Source organism: Panthera tigris, chromosome B1, assembly GCF_018350195.1.
Source record: "Panthera tigris isolate Pti1 chromosome B1, P.tigris_Pti1_mat1.1, whole genome shotgun sequence".
In the NCBI taxonomy this organism is placed as follows: domain Eukaryota; kingdom Metazoa; phylum Chordata; class Mammalia; order Carnivora; family Felidae; genus Panthera; species Panthera tigris.
Genome location: NC_056663.1, coordinates 30,677,985 through 30,701,526, shown reverse-complemented (window position 1 = coordinate 30,701,526; position 23,542 = coordinate 30,677,985). Strand labels below are relative to the sequence as shown.

The 23,542-nt window shown below is 38.8% G+C and overlaps 1 long non-coding RNA gene across 10 annotated transcripts in view; it reads left to right on the top strand.

Annotated features, from left to right (window-relative positions):
• LOC122237872 overlaps positions 1-23,542 on the top strand; it is a 179,892-nt gene that overhangs the window by 5,797 nt on the left and 150,553 nt on the right. For 9 of the 10 annotated variants that reach the window (XR_006216577.1, XR_006216582.1, XR_006216579.1 and 6 more), the window contains exons 2-3: positions 2,028-2,103; positions 18,050-18,170. This is a non-coding gene — a long non-coding RNA (uncharacterized LOC122237872). Of the gene's footprint in view, positions 1-2,027; positions 2,104-18,049; positions 18,171-21,085; positions 21,141-22,623; positions 22,734-23,542 lie in introns of all 10 variants that reach the window. The other variant, XR_006216580.1, reaches the window with a different exon arrangement.

Sequence of the window (23,542 nt, the reverse complement as noted above, 5' to 3'; positions counted from 1 at the left end):
CTCAGGAAGGATTTGTGGATCATAGTCTGAAAAGGTGAAACGGAAGCCATTCGTTAAATGTCATCATTAACCAAACAATCTTGATGAGTATTTAGATCTACTGAGGGAAATGTATGCAGGTTTCCCTCAGAAATAAAATAACTGAACATTGTTAGAAACAACCGTGAGGTTGAGAAATCACAGTTCTGTCTATCTCCAAATCCTTCCAGGCTCCTGTACCTAAACACAAATAAGAAGTGGCAGTTTCTTCTTAAAGAGAACAAACTGCATTCTTTAGTCTGGCCTTGAAGTTACAGTTAACGGCAAAAGGAAGAGCCGAATCTGTAACTAGTGATGCGTTTCCAGGGCTCTTAGTTTCCTGTCTTCCTTTGCAAATCAGTTTCCAAAAGGAGGTGTCTGCCTTGCTTCCCACTTTCTTTTGCTGGGTATTCGCGTGTGAGATGTTGTTGTGGTATCAGTCATACCTCAGTCTCCAGCCAATTCAGCAGTGTTCCCATGGAGACTGTTGACTGAGCAGAGTGTGAACTGAATCGGCCACTCATGCCCAGAGCTCACTGTGCTCCTGTTGATGGTCTAATACCAAGCCCAGCAGCAACATGATTGGTGCCATCGTTAGTTTTCTAAGCCCCTTGGCCAGCAAGGCATTCTAGTCAACATTTTACTGACTGCCTGCAATACTGTAATGGCCCCTCACTGGGTTCCCTGATTCCATTCCTGCCCCTCTACGATCTATTTTCTACTCAGCGGCCCGAATGATCCTTCAGAACTCCAGCAATGTAAAATGGTGTGCATTTGCTGTGGAAATGGCATGGCGGCTTCTCAACAAAATTTAAAAATAGAATTGCCATATGAAAATCACATATGGTCGTGTTATTCCTAGGAGGCTTTTCTGAGCCACTGTATCTAAAACAGCACCCTCTGTTCTCTTACCCTAGGTTTGTTTTCCTTCACAGTACTTACTACTCCCTGGTAGTATTTTGTACGTGTCTGTCTGTCAATTTTTGTCTATCTCTCTAGCTAGAATGTTCGCTTAATGAGATCGAGGATGTTGTCTGTTCTGTTTATCACTGTATCTATAGTGCCTGGTCCCTATATTATTGAAAGAATGATGAATGAAAGAATAAATGAATGAGTGAACCAGTGCTACAGAGAGGGTACAGAAAAGGTATTGGAGGGTCCAAAGCAGAGGGCAGATGACTGTGTCCAGGCATCAGTAGGAGTGGCCAGGTGGGTATGGTCTCTTGCACAATGAGGTCAGCACGCCCCCCCACCCCCCTGCACTTGATGGAGCTTCAGGCCATGCTGCTGCCTGGGGAGACTGAGGAGGAGGACTATTATCACCTTCTCTAGTTGCCTACATTGCCTGACATTCTTCAGTTACCACTTTCCCGTTTCCATTTCTCATCCGGATCTCTGCCTCTCAACTCGGGTTTCAAAGAATTAACATCTGAGCCTGCCATCTACAAGTTTTTGACAAAGGCAGGCCCAGCGACTTAGAGGGGATGCAGGCATCATCACCTCCAGCAGACGTGCCGGCCACTTTAATGAATTTTGTTCAGAAAAAGTATTTCCATCTCTTCTCCCTGCTTTAGGCTCCAGTGTTTGATAAAATGTTTGCCTCTTCTCCTGCTTGAACTCTTGAGGGCCAAGCGTGTTCTTAATTTAAACCTTAACCTTAGCTTTGACTCTTCCCTTCACCCTCCCAGGCCTCAGTGACTCTTTATGTGCGGCTGGATTATTTTTTAATGCCTGTTTAATACTCCAGAGCTATTCGTATAGTAATAGTCACTATCACCTAGAGTAATCTGCCCGAATCCACACCAGAACAGCTGTGATGACCTGTCAACTTTCCCGGGGGTCACTGTAACTTTGTTTTGGTTATGACATGGGATCGGAGCCTGGGAGTCCTCACCGGGATCCAGGCTGATATCCAGCCCAGATACATTTGCACTTGGAAAGCTGATCACACACATATGGCTGAGTGGTGTTTTTTTTTTTTTTTTTTTTTTTTTTTTTTTTCCCCTCAGATGTTTTCGTTTCATCCGTTAAAGCTGAAATCGAGTCTGGGATGCATTTTTGAGGCTCTTACCAAGATGTCGTAAGGTGAGTTATCAGACGTATCGATTAGAAATCCATAAAAGTCTGTTTCTAAACTTGACGTTGTCAGGGCCCATTTTGGTTCGAACTGGTATGGCTTCCTGGAGGAAAAGATGTTTCAGGCGAGAGCAGAGGAGAAGTAGGTCTCCTCTGAGCAGAGGGTGGGGGAGGAGGGTGGGCAGTGGAGTGGAGAGAAGACCGGGTGCACTTGGGAAGCTGCGGACAGCTCAGCAGCCCTTCCCCTGGGTAGGTTTTGTGGGCAAGAGCTGAGAGGGGAGCACAGAGAGCAGGCCATGGCGGGCTTGGGGGCTCATGTGAAGGGTTCAGAATTGTTCTCTGAAGGAGGTGGGGAACGGCAGAAGTATTTAAAGCTAAAGAGAAGACAACTGTTTTTATCAAAAAGAATCCTTGTTGGGGCGCTTAGCTGGCTCAGTCTGAGGAGCCTGTGACTGACTCTTGATCTCGGGGTTGTGAGTTCGAGCCCCACGTTGGGTGCAGAGATTACTTCAAAATAAAATAAAAAAAAAAATCTTCCTTTTGCTGCTGAATGAACTTCTTTTTGCTGCAGGGGAGATTTGAAGGCGGGCAGGAAGCAAAAGATGAACGTAGCTTGAATAAAAATATGGAAATTACATTAAGGAAAGTGGAGATATGTTTTTAATAGACTTTATCTTATTTATTAATCATTATCTTTTAAATAGACTTTATTTTTGAAAACAGTTTTAGGTTTACAAAAAGATGGTCCAGAGTTCCATACACCAGCTCTCCCTGCCCCCCACCCCCCCTTCATGTGTATACAGTTTCCCTTTTTATTAACATCTTACCCTTAGTGTGGTACATTTGTTACAATGGATAAGCTTATTGATAAATGATTATTACCTAAATTCTGTTGTTTGCATTAGGGTTTTTTCTTCGTGTCGTACGGTTCTATGGGTTTTGACAGATGCATAATATGCATTTACTTCTGAAATATTATACAGAATAGTTTCACTGCCCTAAATATCCCCTGTGCTCCACCTACTCATCCCTCTTCCCCCTAAAACTGTGGAAGCCAATGATCTGTATATTGTCTTACAGTCTGCCTTTCCAGAATGTAATACAGTTGGACTCACACAGCACATACAACTTTTTCAGCTGGCTTCTTTCACATAGCAGCGTGCACTTAAGGTTCCCCCGTGTCTTTTTCTAGCTTGATAGTGCCTTTTTTATTTTTTAAATCACTGAACATTGCATTGTATGGATGTACCACAGTTTATGTATTCACATACTGAAGGACATCTTGGTTACTTCTAATTTTTGCAATTATGAATAGAGTGGCTATAAATATACATGTGTGGGTATTTGTGTGACATAAGTTCTCAGTTCTTTTGAGTAAATACAAGTAGTGTGATTGCCGGATTGTATCGTATGTTTAATTTTGTAAGAGACTAGCAAACTGTCATCCAAAGTGGCTATACCATTTTGCGTTTCCACCAGCAATGAATAAGAGTCCTTGTTCCTCCAAATCTTTGCCAGCATTTGGTGCTCTCAGTGTCTTGGATTTTAGCCATTCTAATAGGTGCGTGGTAGTATTTCATTGTGTCAGTTTGAAATTTCCTAATGATATGTGATATTGAAAATCTTTTCATATGCTTATTTAACATCTGTGGCTCTTCTTTGGTGAGATATCTGTTCATATACTTTGCCCATTTTAAAATGAGGTTTTTTTTTTATTGTCGTTTTAAAAATTCTTTCTATTGTGGGTTCTAGTACTTCACTAGATGTGTGTTTTACAAAGGTTCTTTCCCAGACTAGATTGTATCTTCATTCTCCCGATAGTGTCTTTTGCAGAGCAGGTTTTTTTTTTTTTATTTTAATGAAGTCCAGCTTGTCATTTTTTTCTTTAATGGGTTATGCTTTTGGTGCTGTATGTAAAAGGTCATCATCAGACCCAAAGTCAACTAGATTTTCTCCTACATTCTAGGCGTTTCGCAGTTTTGTGTTTTACATTTAGGTCATGTACCCACTTCCAGTTAATTTTTTATGAAAGATATAAGGGCTTGTCTATATTAATTTTCTCGTGTATGGATGTCCAGTCGTTTCGGCACTATTGGTTCAAAAGGCAATTCTTTTTGTATTGAATTGCATTTGCTCCTCGTTGACTATATTTGTGCAGGCGTATTTCTGGACTCTCTCTTCCGTTTCACTGATACTTTTGTCTGTTCTTTCACCAACATCATACTGTCTTGATCACTGTAGTTTTACAATAAGTTGGGTAATGTCAGTCCTCTGACTTTGTTCTTTTCCTTCAATACGGTGTTGGCTAATCTGGGTCTTTTGACTTTCTATACAAACTTCAGTCAGTTTGTCAATATCCACAAAATAACTTTCTGGGATTTTCACTGATATTGCATCGAATCTACAGACCAACTTGGGAAGAACTGGTATCTCAAGAATATTTAGTTTTCCTATCCACAAACATGAACTATCTCTTCATTTCTTTATTTTTTTTCTTCCAAATTTTTATCTAAATTCCAATTAGTTAACATACAGTGTAATATTGGTTTCAGGAGTAGAATTTAGTGATTCCTCACTTACATATAATATATCCTAACAAGTGCCCTCCTTAATGCCCATCACCCGCGTCACCTCCATCAACCGTCAATTTGTTCTCTGTCTTTAAGAGTCTCTTGTAATTTGGGGCACCTGGGTGGTTCAGTTGATTAAATATCTGAGTCTTGATTTCGTCTCGGGTCATAATCTTACAGTTCCTGGGTTCAAGCCCTACATCGAGCTCTGCACTGACAGTGTGGAGATGCTTTGGATTCTCTCTCTCTCTTCCTCTGTCTCTGCCCCTCCCCCACTCACATTCTTTCAAAGTAAAAAAATGAACTTAAAAAAAGAGTCTTTTGTGGTTTGCCTCCCTCTCTGTTTTTATCTTATTTTATTTTCCCTCCCTTCCGCTATGTTCTTCTGTTTTCTTTCTTTCCTTTTTTTTTTTTTTAAAGATATGCTGTCTTTTTAAAAAGTGTTTATTTTTGAGAGAGAGAGCGAGCACAAGCATGGGAAGGGGTAGAGAGAGAGGGAGACAGAGGATCCAAAGCAGGCTCCAGGCTGACAGCACAGAGCCCAATGCAGAGGTCAAACTCACAAACCATGACATCATAACCTGAGCCAAAGTCAAATGCTTAACAGACTGAACCACCCATCTGTGTTTTTTCTCTTAAATTCCACATATAAGTGAAATCATACGGTATTCGTCTTTCTCAACTGACTCATTTTGCTTAGCAGAATACATTCTACTTCCACCCACGTCACAAATGGCAAGATGTCATTCTTTTTGATGACGGAATAATATTCCATTGTATTTATATACGACATCTTCTGTATCCATTCATCAGTGATGGACATTTGGGCTCTTTCCATACTTTGGCTATTGTTGATAGTGCTGCTATAAACATGGGGGGTGCATGTGCCTCTTCGAATCAGTATTTTTGTATCCTTTGGGTAAATATGTAATAGTGCAATTGCTGCATTGTAGGGTAGTTCTACTTTAAAAGTTTTGAGGAACCTCCATACTGTTTTCCAGAGTGGCTGCACCAGCTTGCATTCCCACCAACAGCGTGAGAGGAGAAGTTCTCTTTTCTCCTTAGCCTTGCCAACACTTGTTGTTCCCTGAATTGTTAATTTTTAGCCATTCTGACAGGTGTGAGCTGGTATCTCATTGTGGTTTTGGTTTGTATTTCCTTGATGATGAGTGATGTTGAGCATGTTTTCATGTGTCTGTTAGTCATTTGTGTGTCTTCTTTGGAGAAGTGTCTTTCGTGTCTTCTGCCCATTTCTTAACTGGATTATTAATTTTCTGGGTGTTGAGTTTGATAAGTTCTTTATCAAATTTGGATACTAGCCCTTTAATGTGTCATTTGCAGGTATCTTCTCCAATTCCATCAGTTACCTTTTAGTTTTGTCGATTGTTTCCTTTGCTGTGCAGAAGCTTTCATCTTGATGAAGTTCCAATAGTTCATTTTGCTTTCGTTTCTTTTGCCTCCGGAGACATGTCTGGTAAGCAGTTGCTACAGCTGAGGTCAAAGAGGTTGCTGCTTATTTTTCTCCTCTAGGGTTTTGATAGTTTCCTGTTTCACATTTAGGTTTTTCATCCATTTTGAATTTATTTTTGTGTGTGGTGTAAGAAAGTGGTCTAGTTTCATTCTTCTACATGTCACTGTCCAGTTTTCCCAACACCATTTGTTAAAGTGACTGCCTTTTATCCATTGGATATTCTTTCCTGCTTTGTTGAAGATTAATTGACCATTTAGTTGGAGGTCTATTTCTGGGTTCTCTATTCTGTTCCATTGATCTGTGTGTCTGTTTTTGTGCCAGTTCCATACTGTCTTAGTGATTACAGCTTTGTAATACAGTTTGAAGTCTGGAACTGTGATTTCTTCAAATGTGGTTTTCTTTTTCAACATTACTTTGGCTATTCGGGGTCTTTCCTGGTTCTATATAAATTTTAGAATTGTTTGTTCTAGCTCTGTGAAGAACATGGGTGTTATTTTGATAGGGATTTGAATGTGTAGATTGCTTCTGGTAGTACAGACATTTTAACAGTGTTTGTTCTTCTAATCCATGAACATGGAATATTTTTCTATTTCTTTGTGTCTTCTTCAATTTCTTTCATAACTGTTTCAGAGTACAGATCTTTTTTTTTTCTTTTTTCTTTTCTTTTTTTTTTGAGAGTGAGAGAGAGAAAGCATGAATGCACAGCACAGGGGAGGGGCAGAGGAAGAGGGAAAGAGAGCGTCTCAAGCAGGCTCTGTGCTCAACCTGATGCAGGACTCGATCCCATGACCCTGCGGTCATGACCTGAGTTGAAATCAAGAATCGGATACCCAACCACTGAGCCACCCAGGCACCCCCAGAGTACAGATCTTTCACCTCTTTGGTTAGGTTTATTCCTAGGTATCTTATGGGTTTTGATGCAATTGTAAATGGGATTGATTCCTTGATTTCTCTTTCTGTTGCTTCACTGTTAGTGTGTAGAAATGCAACAGATTTTTGTACATTGATTTTATATCCTGTGATGTTGCTGAATTAATGTATCAGTTCTAGCAATTTTTTGGTGGAGTCTTTTGGGTTTTCTACGTAGAGTATCATGTCTTCTCAGAGTGAAATTTTGACTTCTTCCTTGCCTATTTGGAGGCCTTTTATTTAGTTTTGTTGTCAGATTGCTGAGGCAAAGGCTTCCAGTACTATGCTAAATAGCAATGGTGAGAAGTAGAATCCTTATCTTGTTCCTGACTTTAGGGGAAAAGTTCTGTTTTTCCCCATTGAGGATAACATTAGCTGTGGGTCTTTCGTATATTGCCTTTATGATGTTGGGATATGTTCCATCTCTCCCTACCTTATTGAGGGTTTTTATCAAGAATGGATGCTGTATTTTGTCAAATGCTTTTTTTCTGCATCTATCGACAGGATCATATGGTTCTTATCCTTTCTTTTATTAATGTGGTATATCATATTGATTGATTTAAAGGTATTGAACCACCCCTGCAGTCCAAGAATAAATCCCACTTGATCATGGTGAGTAATTCTTTGAATGTACTGTTGGATTTGATTGCTAGTATCTTGTTGAGAATTTCTCCATCCATATTCATCAGGGATATTGGTCTATAGTTCTCCTTTTTAGTGGGGTCTTTGTCTGGTTTTGGAATCAAGGTAATGCTGGCCTCATAGAATAAATTTGGAAGTTATCCTTCCATTTCTATTTTTTGGGACAGTTTCAGAAAAATAGGTATTAACTCTTCTTTAAATGTTTGGTAAAATTCTCCTGGGAAGCCGTCTGGCCCTAGACTCTTGTTTGTTTGGAGATTTTGATTACTGATTCAATTTCTTTGCTGGTTATGGGCCTGTTCAAATTTTCTATTTCTTCCCATTTCAGTTTTGGTAGTTTGTATGTTTCTAGGAATTTATCCTTTTCTTCCAGATTGCCCAGTTTGTTGGCATATAATTGCTTATAATATTCTCCTGTAATTGCATTTCTACAGTGTTGGTTTTGATCTCTCCTCTTTCATTTGTAATTTTGTTTATTTGGGTCCTTTCTCTTTTCTTTTTGATAAATCTGGCTAGGAGTTTATCAGTTTCATTAATTCTTTCAAAGAACCAGCTCCAAGTTTCATTGATCTGTTTACTGTTATTGTTCCCCCCTATATTGTTTATTTCTGCTCTAATCTTTATTATTTCCCTTCTTATGCTAGCTTTAGGCTTTATTTGCTGACCTTTTTCCAGCTCCTTTAGGTATAAAGTTAAGTTGTGTATTTGAGACTTTTCTTGCTTTTTGATGAAGGCTTGTATTGCTATATACATCCCTCTTATGACTGCTTTTGCTGTATCCCAAAGGTTTTGGACTGTCATGTTTGCATTTTCATATCTTTCCATGTATTTTTTTTTTATTTCTTCTTTAATTTCCTGGTTAACCCATTCATTCTTGAGTAGGGTGTTCTTTAACCTCCATGTATTTGTGGTCTTTTCAAATTTTTTCTTGTGGTTGACTTCAAGTTTCATAGTATTGTGGTCTGAAAATATACATGGTATGATCTCAGTCTTTTTATATTGGTTGAGGCCTGATTTGTGACCCAGTATGTGATCTATTCCAGAGAATGTTCCATGTGCTCTCAAAAAGAATGTGTTTTCTGCTGCTTTGGGAAAAAATGCACTGAATATATCTGTTAATTCCAGCTGGTACAGTGTGTCTTTCAAAGCCATTGTTTCCTTATTGATCTCCTGCTTAGATGATCTGTCCATCAGTGTAAGTAGGGTGTTAAAGTCTTCTATTATCATTGTATTGTTGTCGATAAGTTATGTTTTTTTATTAATTGTTTTATATATTTGGGTGTCCTCATATTGGGGGCATAAATATTTATAATTGTTATATCTTGTTAGATAGTCCCCTTTATTAGGATATAGTGCCCTTCTTTATCTCTTATTACAGTATTTGGTTTAAAATCTAGTTTCTCTGATATAAGTATGGCTGCTCCAGCTTTCTCTTGATGTCCATTTGCATGATAAGTGGTCCCCCACACCTTAACTCAGGGATGTGGGGCTCAAGGGTGCGGGGTTTGGCGAAAGCAGCTCCAGCCTCCACTGGGGGTGCTGTGTTGTGCACTGAAGTCTGACCCTGCTGGTGGGTGGGGGAAGATGGTATCACCCCACTCTCTTGTCTCCAGAGAGGGGAGCTCGCATGTGCTGCTGTTCAGGAAGCCCTCACAGAAAAGCAAACAATCTCCCTTCTTGTGTCCCAGGCTTCTGTCAGATCCTTGCTCTCCCCCTGTCTGTGCTCAGGCTATTGCCATGCCTGGTACCACAGTTCTCCTGTGTTTTATCTCTGGTGCTTGGCTGGGATTCAAAACTCTAAATCTTAAAGGACCCAGCATGGCTTGGACCCACTTCCCTCCTCCAGAGGAGAGCCTTGCCTCATTGTGTCTGGTGCTATTTTGTCCCAGAAAAGCAGTCGCATGGCTGTGCAGGTGCTTGGAGTTTATGGTGAAGCACAGGGAAAAGCAGTGAGCAGGTTATACGCCCTCTGTACGTGCTTCTGTCCTTTGCTGATGAATGGCTGCTCAGTGGCTCACACTGACTCTTTTGTTCTCAAAGAGGCAATAGACCCTCTTACAAACGTGCTCCAGGAAGGGGAACATTCTTTCCCAGGGTGACCCAGGGGATCCTTTCACGATGCTGTGAAGGCTTCCAGGCCTCCACTCTTCTTCCTGGGATTGCCACTGTCAGCCCTGATTGACTCTGGCAAATGGCACGGACTTCTCAAACCTCAGAATTTGAGTTCCACTGTTTATAAAAACTTGTGATAGTCCCTTCCTCTCGATTCCCCAGTCACTGGTTTTAGGGAAGAGTTTTTCTTGTGTGAACCCAGCACATGGCTCTGTCCCCCCCTCTCTTTTTGTCTCTCTCCTTTGTCCACAAAAAGGGCTCCCTCCTCTCCATGGCACCGCAGCTTTTCTTTCCCCTACTTCTTGTCTTTGCACCCCATACTTGCCACGTTCTTTTCTTTTAATTGTGCAGATTTTTCTCTTAATCCTCAGCTCAATTTCCTAGGTGTTCAAAATGATTTGATGTTAATGTAGTTGTGTTTAAGGGGCAAGGTAAGTCTAGGGTTCTACTACTCTACCATCTTCTCTCTTCATTTCTTTAGATCTTTGTATCCTTCATCAGAGTTTTATAGTTTTTCTCATACAGATCTTATATATATTTTGTTAAATTTATGCCGAAGTATTTTATCTTTGGGAGTGCTGATGTAAATGGTGTTGTGTTTTTAATTTCAAATTCCAATTTTTCATTACTGACATATAGGAAAGCAATTGACTTCTGTATATGAACCATCAAGTAGATGTTAGCTGTAGGGTTTTTGTCAAAAAAAATTTTTTTTAATTAAGTTGAGGAAATACTCTTTTCATAGTTTGCAGAAAGTTTTGTCATGAATGAGTATTGGGTTTTGCCAAATACTTTTTCAGTATCTATTGATACCATCATGTGATATGGTCTTTCTTTTTTAACCTGTTAATGGGATGATGGATCACATTAATTGTTTTTCAAATGCTAAACCAGACTTGCATATCTAGGATAAATCCCACTTGGTCATGGTATATACTCTTTTTATGCAATGTTGTTTTCGATCTGCTAATATTTTCTTGAGGAGTTTTGCATCTATGTTCATGAGAGATGTTGGTCTATAATTTTCCTTGTTTGTATTGTCTTTGTCTACTTTTGGTATTGGAATAATTTTATTCCCTCTGCTTCTATTTTCTGGAACAGATTGAAGACAGCCTATTATTTTCTTCTTTAAATTCTTCTTTGGTAGAATTCAACAGCGAAACCATCTGGGCCTGGTGTTTTCTGTTTTGGGAGGTTATTAATTATTGATTCAGTTTCTCTAATGGAGGCCTATTGAGTTTATCTATTTCTCCTTGTGTGAGTTTTGGCAGACTGTACCTTTCAAAGACTTGGTGCATTTCATCTAGGTTATCAAATTTATGGGAATACAGCTGTATATAATATTCTTTAAAAATTTTTTTAAATTTTTTTAACTTTTATTTATTTTTGAGAGACAGAGAGAGATAGAGCATGAATGGGGGAGAAGCAGAGAGAGAGGGAAACACAGAATCCGAAGTAGGCTCTAGGCTCTGAGCTGTCAGCACAGAGCCTGATGTGGGGCTCAAACCCATGAACTGTGAGATCATGACCTGAGCCAAAGTCAGATGCTTTAACTGATTGAGCCACCCAGGCACCCCCTTTATAATTGTTTTAGGTTTATTTATTTACTTAGAGAGAGAGAGAGAGCACAAGTGGGTAGAGGCTGAGAGAGAGGGAGAGAGAGAGTCTCAAGCAGACTGTGTGCTTTTAGTGCACAGCCTGTCTCAGGGCTCGATCACAACCTGAGAACCATGAGATCACAACCTGAGCCAAAATCAAGAGTCATCCACTTAACCGACTAAGCCACACACATGACCCCCCCCCCCTTTTTTTATTTTAAAGTAAGCTCTATGCCCAACATGGGGCTCAAATTCATGATCCTGAAATCAAGAGTTGCATGCTCCATGGACTGAGCCAGCCAAGTACCTCTTTTATTATCCTTCTAATGCCCATGGGATCTGTAGTGATGGCCCCCGTTTCATTTTTATTTTATTTTATTTTATTTTTAATTTTTTTTAACATTTATTTATTTTTGAGACAGAGAGAGACAGAGGATGAACAGGGGAGGAGCAGAGAGAGAGGGAGACACAGAATCTGAAACAGGCTCCAGGCTCTGAGCTGTCAGCACAGAGCCCGACGCGGGGCTCGAACTCACAGACTGTGAGATCATGACCTGAGCCAAAGTCGGACGCTTAACCGACCAAGCCACCCAGGCGCCCCTTCATTTTTAATAATAGTAACTTGTGTCTTCTATCTTTTATTCATTGTTAGTCTCATTAGAGATTTATCCATTTTGTTGATCTTTTCAAAGACATAGCTTTTGATTTCATTGATTTTCTCTGTTAATTTTTTGCTTTCAACCTCATTGGTGTTTGCTCTATTTTTATTATTTCTCTTATTCTATTTAATTTGTATTTAATATGCTCTTCTTGTTCTAGTTTCCCACACAGAAGCTTAGATTATTGAGTTTAGATTTGTCTTCTTTTCTACCATATGCATTAAATGCTATACACTGTCCTCTAAGCACTGCTTTTGCTGCATTCCACAGATTTTGACATTTTACTTTCATTTTCAACTAGTTAAAAAAAATTTTAAGATTGTTCCTGAAGCTTTTTCTTTGACCTATGTGTTACTTAAAGCCATGTTGTTTAATTCCCAAATATTTTGGGTTTTCCAGTTGTCTTCCTGTCATTGACTTCTAGTTTAATTCCGCTGTGGTCTGAGTGCACAATTTGTATGATATCTGTTCTTTTAGATTTGTTAAGGTGTATTTTTACAGCCCAGTATGTGGTCTACCTTGGCAAATGCTCCATGCAAACTTGAGAAGAATGTGTATCCTGATATTGTTTGTGAAGTATTTAAAAAATGTCAGATTTAGTTGATCAGTGTTGCTATTCAGTTCAACTGTATCATTATTGATTTTCTGTCTGTTAGATCTATTAATTACTAACATAAAAAGGATAGGTTTTTTGAAATGTATGATCCTCTAGATTTTAGACATTGTAGTAGGTGTGTAGCATCATCTCATTGTTGTTTTAATTTGCTTTATTTTTATTGTTTTAATTTGCTTTATTTTTATCTAGAAGCAATCTTAAGCTTACAGAAAAGTTCCAAATATAGTACAAATGATTTTTTCTCTCCTTAACTATTTGAGAATAAGTTGCTTATTTAATGTTCCACCATCCTTGATCACGTTAGGGTATATTTACTACAAACAAAGACATTTTTCTACATGACCATGATATAACCATCTACATCATGCCCCAAGATCCTCGTAGTCAATAGTACTAAAGTTTAGACATAAACACATGCCTATATGTGTGTGTATTGCATTCATATTTATTTCTTCATGTATCTGTATATATTAAAAATCCTAAATCCACACCTGTATACCTCCGATTCCTAATCCAACATGTCAGGGGTTCAATCTAGTTTTCTCTCTTTCCCTGCCGGAAGCTCCCTGTTGTTTTCATTTCACTCCTGCTCTGGCACCCTGGGCCACTGCAGCTTTCTTCCATGCCCGCCCGCCCACATGTTAATGTTGTTGCATACCTTCCTTGGCCCCACCTAATGGCTTTTGTACTGATTATTCAGGAAGGGAAGAGAAGAGCAGGGTGAGATGTAGGGGAACAAATGAATAGATCTGAGAAAGATTAGGAGATAGAATAAATAGGACTTGGTGATTCATCAGATGTGGAGGTGATGGAGGAATAGGAGTCAAAAGTGATACTCAGGTGTGATTCAGGTAGAGAACAGAACAGGAATAGACTTGGTGAATGTGTGGGAGTGAGGTAGAAATGTAGAATTGCAGCTCAAGAGAGAAATATGACTTAGAATAAAGATTTTCTATTCATCAGATTATATATGACGTTTAGAGACAATAGAAATGGATGGAATTTCCCCAGAAATATGTGTGTGTGTGTGTGTGTGTGTGTGTATCACTCTAATTTAAGAGATGGGCAGAGAAGAATTGGCTATCATGTCAGGGAAGTCCAGGGAAGGCAGTCTTTTGAACCAAATGCTACCAACAGCTCAAGTAAGATAGGGACAGAAACACACTTCCTGGATTCAGCAATATGGTGATTAGTGACTTTCAACATAGTTCAAGTAGATAGGAATGTTGGTTGGTAGTGGGGGCAGCTGATTGAAAAGAGAATGTTAGTTTAGAAAGTGTGGAAAGTAAGCAAATGTTTCAAGAAACATGTCTGTGAAACAGAAGAGAAAAATAAGAGTCCCAGTGCTTGGGGGGAGGCAGGCAGCCAAAATTTATGAGAGAACTATGCCAATTTCAGTACTGATGGGAGATACTGAAGACCTAGGGATGAGGGGAAATAAATATCGTAGGTCTCTGATGAGGCTAGAGGTCAGTCATTCTCCTATTTGAGAGAGACATCACCTAAAAATTTAAAAAATGCATAATTCTTTGATGCCAAATCTAGAGATGCTGATTCCCAGGTCTAGATGGAGGCTCCTGTATCTTGTCAAGCCCCCAAGATGATAATAATGCTGGTGTTTCACAGATAATACTTTGCAAAATAATGGAAGTAAAAGGCATATAGAACACAATGATGGATTCTCTGGGGACAGAAGAAGGGATATTTAATCCTTTTAAAACAGGACCAGGTGTAGGCATATGTGTTGTTTGGGAATAGAAAGTTTAGTGGTTCTTGTCTGGTGTGTTCTATTTTCTCTATGAAATAGGAGGTGAATAGTCACCCTGAGAGTGAGGGGTCAAGAAGTTTGAAGAGAGTGGCAAAGATGGGAAATAGCTACAGTGCACAATGGGAGAGAGTGTGCACTAAGAAAACAAAGAAAGCTTTTGGAGAAGTATGAGAACCCAGCTGACATTTATAAATCATGAACTTATTGTAGCCACTGTCGGCATTGTTTTTCAAATGTCTCTAACTGAGGCCAATATCCCAGTGTTAGCACTGACAAAATGCTCAGTTGGGTTGGTGTAGGGTCTGTGTTTTTGAAGTATGAAAGCTAGAGAGGTAATAGCTTTGGTGTCAAACAAAGATTTTGAAATGATGAACTCCAAAATGAAAAAGAAAAGAAGTGAAGGCAGGAGGAGTCTAATGAGGCAAAGAAAAATCAGTCATGGAACAGAGGTCCCAGCGAAGCCCAGAGTGGAAGGACAGAGCTTTGCGGTCACCGTGGGGATATGTAATTGGAAGATTTCAGAGTTCCAGCATGCTTGGTGAAGCTAAACTGTGTAGGATGTGGTCACGGGAGTGGAATAATAAAGTGTAGCGGAGGTGAAGGTCACTAGTGATGAAACAGATCAAGAAATGTCGATGCCAAGCCCTTTGGAGGGCTGTGTTCAATAGCTTTACATCTATCTCTAGCACACGAGAAATAGGAAGTGCCGACTATGCAGGTGTTGGTATTTTTACTCTGAATGTGAATTTAAATCAACACATTACTTCTGTAGAGAAAGAGGCTATTTCATATGACCTCTAATTACAGAATGACTGTGTCACCTCAAGGAACCCAGAGGCCCAGAAGTCAGATCACTTAGGTTACCTTACTCTGCTTAGTAGCTTAGATAAAGGTACTCATACAATATCATTCTTTTCCTCATTGTGAGTAACTTGAAAATTGCTCTATAATAGTGTTTTTGTAAGTATGGTCCTCAGACCCCTTGCATAAAAATTACTTGGAGGTGATAGTTAAAAATGTATACTCCTGGTATCACCACTAGACCTTTTTTAAAAAAAATTCTTTTAATGGTTATTTATTTTTGAGATAGAGAGAGAGAGACAGAGCGTGAGTGGGGGAGGGGCAGAGAGAGAGGGAGACACAGAATCAGAAGCAGGCTCCAGGCTCCAAGCTGTCGGTGCAGAGCCCGACATGGGACTTGAACTCATGGGCTGTGAGATCATGACCTGAGCCGAAGTCAGACACTTAACCAACCCAGCCACCCAGGTGCCCCTTAATAAAGTTGAACAGAGAGGGGGACTGAGATGGGTGCAGCTAGAATTTGTATTTTCACTAGATCTTCCAAACATGTTTATGCACACACTGCACAGACACGCACACACCTGTGTATGCATGCTTTCCATGTGCGAGGGGCATGTAAGTCCATGTTGCTTATGCATGGGACCCATGCACAGACCTGCATTCTGTGAAATGTGCCCTCTCTGTGCTTCATGACACACGTTCCCATACTAGCAACTCTAGCTCCCTTTCTCACATCCATGCTAATACAGCTAATACAGGGAGCAATAAAGTGACTTCCAGCATATTACTCTGAGGGGTATGGAATATTCTCCAGGGGATTTTAAGCAAATATTTTTACAGATTTTACCTTTGGTTGAATTACAGAGCTGGATTCCATGATGCCTACCCCCAGAGAGGACATAATCTTTAAACTCTAAAAAATAAACATTACCTTAACTGATTTTGTTCTTTAAACAAAGGCGTATATTAGTCAAGGGTGAATGGTAGAGAAGAATTTCAGGTTTCCAAATGTCAAGAAAGAGACAGCATTGCAGCCTACTTTAAGAACAAACCACCTGTTCTAATTAACATTTTTATCTTTGACATTTCCTGACTGCTTTTATATGTCCCTGAGGCTATTACTGTAATTTAAATTTAAAAATAAAAATCCAATATTCACTCTTACCCTCATTTTTATAGTTCAGTTAATCCCACCTAGTTCATCTGCTTTGTTGATTTACATCGCTTATGCCACTTATGGAAGGCAATCAGGGATGCTTACAACATTTTGCCTGTTTAGTATAATGTTATAATCATCTGAGATGAAAGTATCGGTTATTCTCTTCCAATAGCAAACTCAATAAATTCTCTTCCTTGGGCTTAATGTGGTGTTCTCTTATTTCAGTTTGTTTTCCTCTCTTTCTCTTTATTCCCAAAAAGCATTGCATTTGTTCCCATCCTTCATTTCCTATTCAGCATCTGGATGTGGCCATTGACACCCATCAGGTTGTCAAGAACTTATTTGAAAGTTCTCTGGCTCCCCCAGCCCCTACTGTTTTTAAAAAGGATTCATAGAAAAACTTGAAGAGGCAAAGTTATAGCCAGTTTACATTTTGCAGCTGGTTTGAACTTCAAGGAGCATGTAGTGGTGTGATATTAAAAGAAAAAAAAGGTGGAATAAATAAAATGGTCATTTATTGAACAATGCTTTATGCTAAAATATACGTGAAATGTGCCATAGTTTATTGCATTTAATCTTCAAAATTTTTGCTGTTAGGATTATGCTTACTATTTTTTGCAGATCAAGAAATAGGTTAAGGTATCCTTTTTCATCAAATATCCCCCAAACCACCTATATTTTCAATATCTGTATCTTCCCAGCTTCCTTCTCTTATTATATAAACATGTTAAAAATCTCAGAACCTAGGGGCACCTGGGTGGCTCTGTTGGTTAAGTGTCTGACTTTGGCTTAGGTCATGATCTCATGGTTCATGGGTTTGAGCCCCACGTCGGGCTCTGTGCTGACAACCCAGAGCCTGGAGCGTGCTTCAGATTCTGTGTCTCCCTCTCTCTCTGTCCCTCCCCTGCTCATGCTCTGTCATTCTCTCTCTCTCTCTCTCTATCAAAAATAAACATTAAAATTTCTTTTTAAAAAGATCTCAGTACCTTCAGAACCTAAAGAAACAAATCTTCTTTGATTGCAATTCTGTATCACTGGGTTTCTTCATAGCCAACATCTCTGAAGGAGCAGCCTTTGTCTGCTAGAAAGTCTTCGTTTTTGCTTCTTCACTACTCCTAGTTCATTCTTAATGGACAGCAATCTGGCTTCAATTGTACCCTTCCAATAGCTAAACACCTGCATTAGCACAAAACCGTAGGCCACTGTGGTCTTCATCTTGCTGCCCGTGCCCCCATTAAAGAACTTGACTCACTATCATGGTTGTTATCAAGATTAAAAGAGTTAATTCAAGAAGTTGAAGAGTGTTCATGGTATAGAAAATATGTATGTATTTTATTTCTGCATGGTATCCTGTTTTGACATCTTAATAATAAAACCTTCCTGGTTGGGGAGAGACTGCTTCTCCCTGGGCTAACCAATTCTTACAGGTCACCGAGGGCCCAGTAAAGAGCATGGCCTTGATATATAAACCAACCCAGAGCCACACCTCCTGCATCTGGTCCCTGCACACAGGAGGCAATATTCCTCTCCCTTAATTATCCCAGAGCCAGGTACTAGATAAGTAGAGACCACCCCTATTGCCCCAAGCCCATTACAATGATTTAAATTGGCCAGTCCTAAACTATTTACCATTCTTCACCTTTCCTGCAGAAACCCCAATGGAGGCCATGGCCTAAGTGCTCCCCACTTCTTGTCTGCTGCCTCCTGACTACTCTGGAGTTTCTCCATGATGGTGCTGGGTGGTGTGCTCTGTCTCCTGTCTCTAGGACCTGTGAGTATTACAAACTCTGTTTTCCTGAGCCTCTCCTCTGTCTCTTCCTGTGGCTCTGCTTGACTGACCATCTTAAAAACAAAACAGAAACCCTCATTCAATGTTACATGTTATTGATATGTAATGGCGGTTGTTATTCCTAGGCTTTTATGAACACAGTGATCAGGGTCTCTATTCACCTTACAAATTACACATTTTTAGCTTCTTTTACTAGTTTTTATTTTCACTGCTGCCCTTAGACTTGAGGCAATTGCCCTAGACTTGCCCTTAGACTATTTTCATTGCTTGCCCTTAGGCAAGAGGGATCTTTTCCCTGGGCTTCATCTGCACATTTTAAAATATCAGTTATATTAAGATATAATATATGTACAATAACATTCGTTAATGATCAGAGCACAATTTGATAAGGTTTGATAATATATATAGAGATGTGTGACCACCACCATGATCATGATATAGAACATTTCCATCATGCCCAAAATGTCCTTGTGCCTCTTTGGAATCAATCTTTTCCCCCTTCTCTTGGTCCTTGGCAACAATTAAACTTTCTGTCATAGTTTTATCTTTTTAAATTGTATATAAATGGAAACTATACAGTATTTAGGCAAAAGATTGTATCTGGCTTCTTTCACTTAGCATAGTGGTTTTGAGATTCATCTATATTGTTTACCATCAGTTGTTTGTTATATTCTATAGCTGAGTAGCATAAGGTTATTTTTATTCAAATGCCAGGCAGTGAACATTTATGTTGTTTCCAGTTTTGAGCTATTATGAACAAATGCTGTAAACTCTTGTCCTTGTGTGGACATGTTTTTTATTCTTCTGGAGTAAATATCTGAAAGTAGGTAAGTAAATATCTTCAAAAAGATACTTGAATCATATGGTGAGTGGATGTTTGTAAGAAAATGATAAACAGTTTCCCAAAGTGGTTGATATCATCTTGCGTTTGTGAGCAATCTATGAGAGCTCCCATCTCCCCACATTTCTTGCCAGTACTCAGCCTTTTTGATCTAGTGAATGTGTTGTGGCAACTCTTTGTGGTTTTACTTAGCATTTCCCTGATGATTAATGAAGTTGAGCACCCTCTTATGTGCACGTGTCATTCTTCTTTGACAGTGTTTCTGTTCACATCTTTTGCCCATTTAAAAAAGTGGTTGTTTTCTTTATTTTATTGATTTGTAAGAGTTTGTAAATATTCTAGATATAAGATTTTCTCTTACATTTTCTTCTAGAAGTTTTGTAGTCTTAGATCTAACATTTAGGTGTATGGTTTATTTCAATGGGAGTTGAGGATCGTGAGATATATAGATATAGGTATAGATATAGATATAGATATAGATATAGATATAGATATAGATATAGGTAGATAGAAAGATATAGATAGACATAGATATAGATATAGATATAGATATAGAAATAAATAGATAGACATAGATATAGATATAGATATAGATATAGATATAGATATAGATGCACATATATCCAATTGTTCTAGCTCCATCTGGTGAAAATTCTATCCTTTCCAAATTGAACTACCTTGGCCCTTTGTCAGAAATCAATTGACCAAAAATTTGTGGGTTTATTTCTGGCATCTATTCTGTTTCACTGAACTGTCTTTTTCTAGTTTTTAAAAAATGGAATCTTAGATTATTTGACACACATTCTTTTCTAATATAAACATTTAATGCTAAAATTCTTTCTAAATGCTGTTTTAGCTGTACCTCATACATTTTTGTATATTTGCATTTTTATTCAGTTTAAAATATTTTCTAATTTCTCTCACGATTTTTTTCTTGGCCCGTGTGTTGTTTAGAGATTATTTAATTTCTGTTATTTGAGAATTTTTTCCAGATATCTTTTTGCTAGTCATTTTTAGTTTAATTCTGTTATAATCAGAGAACATACTTTGTGTAATTTTAGTCCCTTTAAATTTTTCATCTACTTGTTTATCGGTATTGATAGAAGAGCATTGCGAACTGCTACTGTGATACTGATTTTGTTTATATCCCTTTTCAATTCTATTATTGTGAATTTGTTTGTTTTTCTTTTTCAGTCCTGCCAACTTTGTTTTATGTATTTTGAAGCTCTGTTAGTATATGCATTAAGTTTAGGATTAGTATGTCCTCTGGGTAAATTAGTGCCTTTAGTATTATGAAATATTTCTCTTTATTCCCGAAAATATTTTTTTGCTTTGAAATCTTTGTCTGATATTCAAATAACCACTCTAGCTTTTTGTAGATTAATGTATTCATTGTATATCTTTAAATAGTCCATTCTATTTCAAGGAACTAAATATGAGAAAAATATATTTTATATTTTCCCACATATTTATTATTTCTGGTATTATTCATTTCTTTGTGTAGTTCTTTTTTTAATGTTTATTTTATTTATTTTGAGAGAGAGAGAGAGAGAGAGAGAGCGCACAGGCAAGGGAGGGACAGAGAGGGAGAGAGAGAGAATCCCAAGCAGGCTCTGCACCATCAGCATAGAGCCCGATGTGAGGCTTGAACTCACAAACCACCAGATCATGAGCTGAGCCAAAATCAAGAGTTGGATGCTTAACTGATTGAGCCACCCAGGTGATACACTCCTTAGTGTAGTTCTAAGTTATCATCTGGTATCATTTTCCTATGCCTAAAGAACTTCTTTAACATTATTTGTAATTCAAGCCTCCGCCAGAAGCAGGAAAATAAATCAAATCCCTATTACTTTTTTGTGGTCAGAGGGAAAATCAGGGATTTCAGTCCTACTCTTCAGAGTCTTGTTCTGGCCCTTCTATGGTATACCCTTCTCCATAGTGGGAAGGTTCACTCGGGCCAAGGGGATGTGCTCACTTGGAATCTATGTTCCACCTCTACCACCTCTACCTAGTCTGGATACTCGGGACCCAGGAGTTTTCTATTTAACTATCACAGGCTGACTTCCCATCCAGACTTCTATTCCTGGATCATCCTTTTGATGGACACAGGGGTGAGTATTTGCTACAGTGATATGGACAAAGCTCAAATGTGCATGCTAGGGGACCCAACTGTGTGCTCAAGCAGTTTCTTGTAGTATAGGATAGATCCAAGGGTGAGAAAAGAAAGAAGGTGGGGCACAGGCTCCAGCTCCTTTCCAAAGCACCGTATTCTAGCATGGAATTCTGAGTCCAAATATTCTAAATTCAATTTAGCATTCCAGAATGTTATGATAATATATTTTTCAAGGTAGAAGGATAAAGTGTGTTTCATTTACCATTGTGTTGGCTTAATTCATAACTTTTAAGTGTTAGATGTGGAATGTGGGCCTTTGTTTGTATTCTTGTCCTAGGCCGGACGAATGTTAGGTGTGGGCTGGATTTTTCTCCTTACTACCCTGTAAATGAACGTGCTGCTTGTATTTTCCCTTTATCCTCTTCCTTTTCCACTCTATAGACTTGATGATAATCTCTATTCCCAAAATTTCCACTAACAGAGTTGTAGGACAGTACAGAAACGCATTAAGACTAGGTCCTACAGGCATCTGGGTGGCTCAGTTCATTAAGCGTCCAACTTCAGCTCAGGTCATGATCTCACAGTTCATGAGTTTGAGCCCCACATCAGGCTCTGAGCTGACAGCGCAGAGCCTGCTTCAGATTCTCTATCTCCCTCTCTCTCTGCACCTCTTCCACTCTCTCTCTTCCTCCCTGCCCCCTGCACTTTAAAAAATAAATCAATAGACCTTAAAAAAAAAAAATACTAGGTCCTAGAGAATCAGTGCAAACAAATAGACAGACAAGGCTGAAAATGGCTCTCTAGGTCAGAGAGGAGAAGAGACAATATGCCATTAGTCAATAGTGTATTAAACTTACTAACTGAGAAGTTCATGAATAAATCAGAAAGGGCCGAATATTATAATGGATGATTCTGTGCTCTAGAACCAGGCTGCTTGAGTCAAATTCTGCTCCTGCCACTTATTAGCTGTGAGGCCTAATCCATTTGTGCCTCAGTTTCTTCATCTATGCAATGTGTATAATAATACAACCATCTGACAGGATTATTTTAAGAACCAGTGATCAAGTATAAAAGAATTGGAAGAATTCCTGGAAAATAGTACATTCTCAATGCATTTCTTTTCTTTTCTTTTCTTTTCTTTTCTCTTTTCTTTTCTTTTCTTTTCTTTCCTTTTTCTTTTCTCTTTATTTCTTTCTTCCTTTCTTTCTTTCTTCCTTTCTTTTTTTGGGAGAGAGAGAGCACATGTGAGCGAGTGGGGAAAGGGCAGAAGGAGAGAGAGAAGCAGAATCTTAAGTAGGTACTGTGCCACGCTCCATCTCACAACCGTAAGATCATGACCTGAGACGAAATCAAGAGTCAGATGCTTACCCTACTGAGCCACCCATGTGCCTCTATTCTCAATGCATTTAGCTAATATATTAATTAAATACATTTTCAGGGTTCGGGCTGAGTTTTCCGTATGTCTCTGCTGTATATTTTAGAATTGGATAATCCTTGCTTGCCAATATTGGACTAATCTGTGGTTTTAGCTACATATGCTTCAAAGCTGGCTACATGCTCACCAATCCTGTTACCTCTTCCTGGGCACATGGTAAGATGTTATTTTCCAGAATTCTTGGATGCTGTGTTGGGGCTACGTGACAGAGTTCTGGAAAAATAAATGTGTACAGAATTTATGTATATAATTTTTAGGCATGGTCATAAATCCTCTTTTTACATTACTCTTACCTCCCCAATCTACTGGCCAGATTATTCCAGGATTACCTTGAACTTGTGAAATGGCAAAGCCATGAGATAGAAGCACTTGATTACTAAATCAGTTTGCAGGATAACCACTCAAGAGAACCACCCAACCAAGAGTACTCACAGTGGACTTAAAAATATTTTTATTACATTAAGCCAGTAAGATTTTGGGGCATTTGCTATAGCAGTTAACCTATTCAAATACAAATGTTTATATGTTGAAGTGGTGTTCTTTCATAAGAAAAATTTGAACTATATGTTATTGGCTTAGCAATTGGCCATGGTCAGTAAGGAAACTGAAATTGGCAGCTGGAAAAATGGTAATCTTATTATGCAGTGGTAAGACATTTTGTAAAACTTTTCCCTATGAATGCTTGGAAGGTAGAACATGTGCCTATTGGAATTGAACTCCAGGAGAAGGAATGAGAAACATAACTCTAGTGGTGTGGGGTTTTTATTGGCTGTGTTTGGCCAAGAAAAAGCTTGAAAAAGAAATGTCTAAGTTTGTAAGCATAAATGAAAGCGAATAGAGAGAGTCTGGAAATGCAGTTCTGCAAAGTTGAAAAGTCAGCTGTTTGTAGAATCTGAACTGTGGGAAATGGAATTTAAAAGAAAAAAACAAATTTTGAACACTTGCAGCTCAGTCAGTATTTTCAG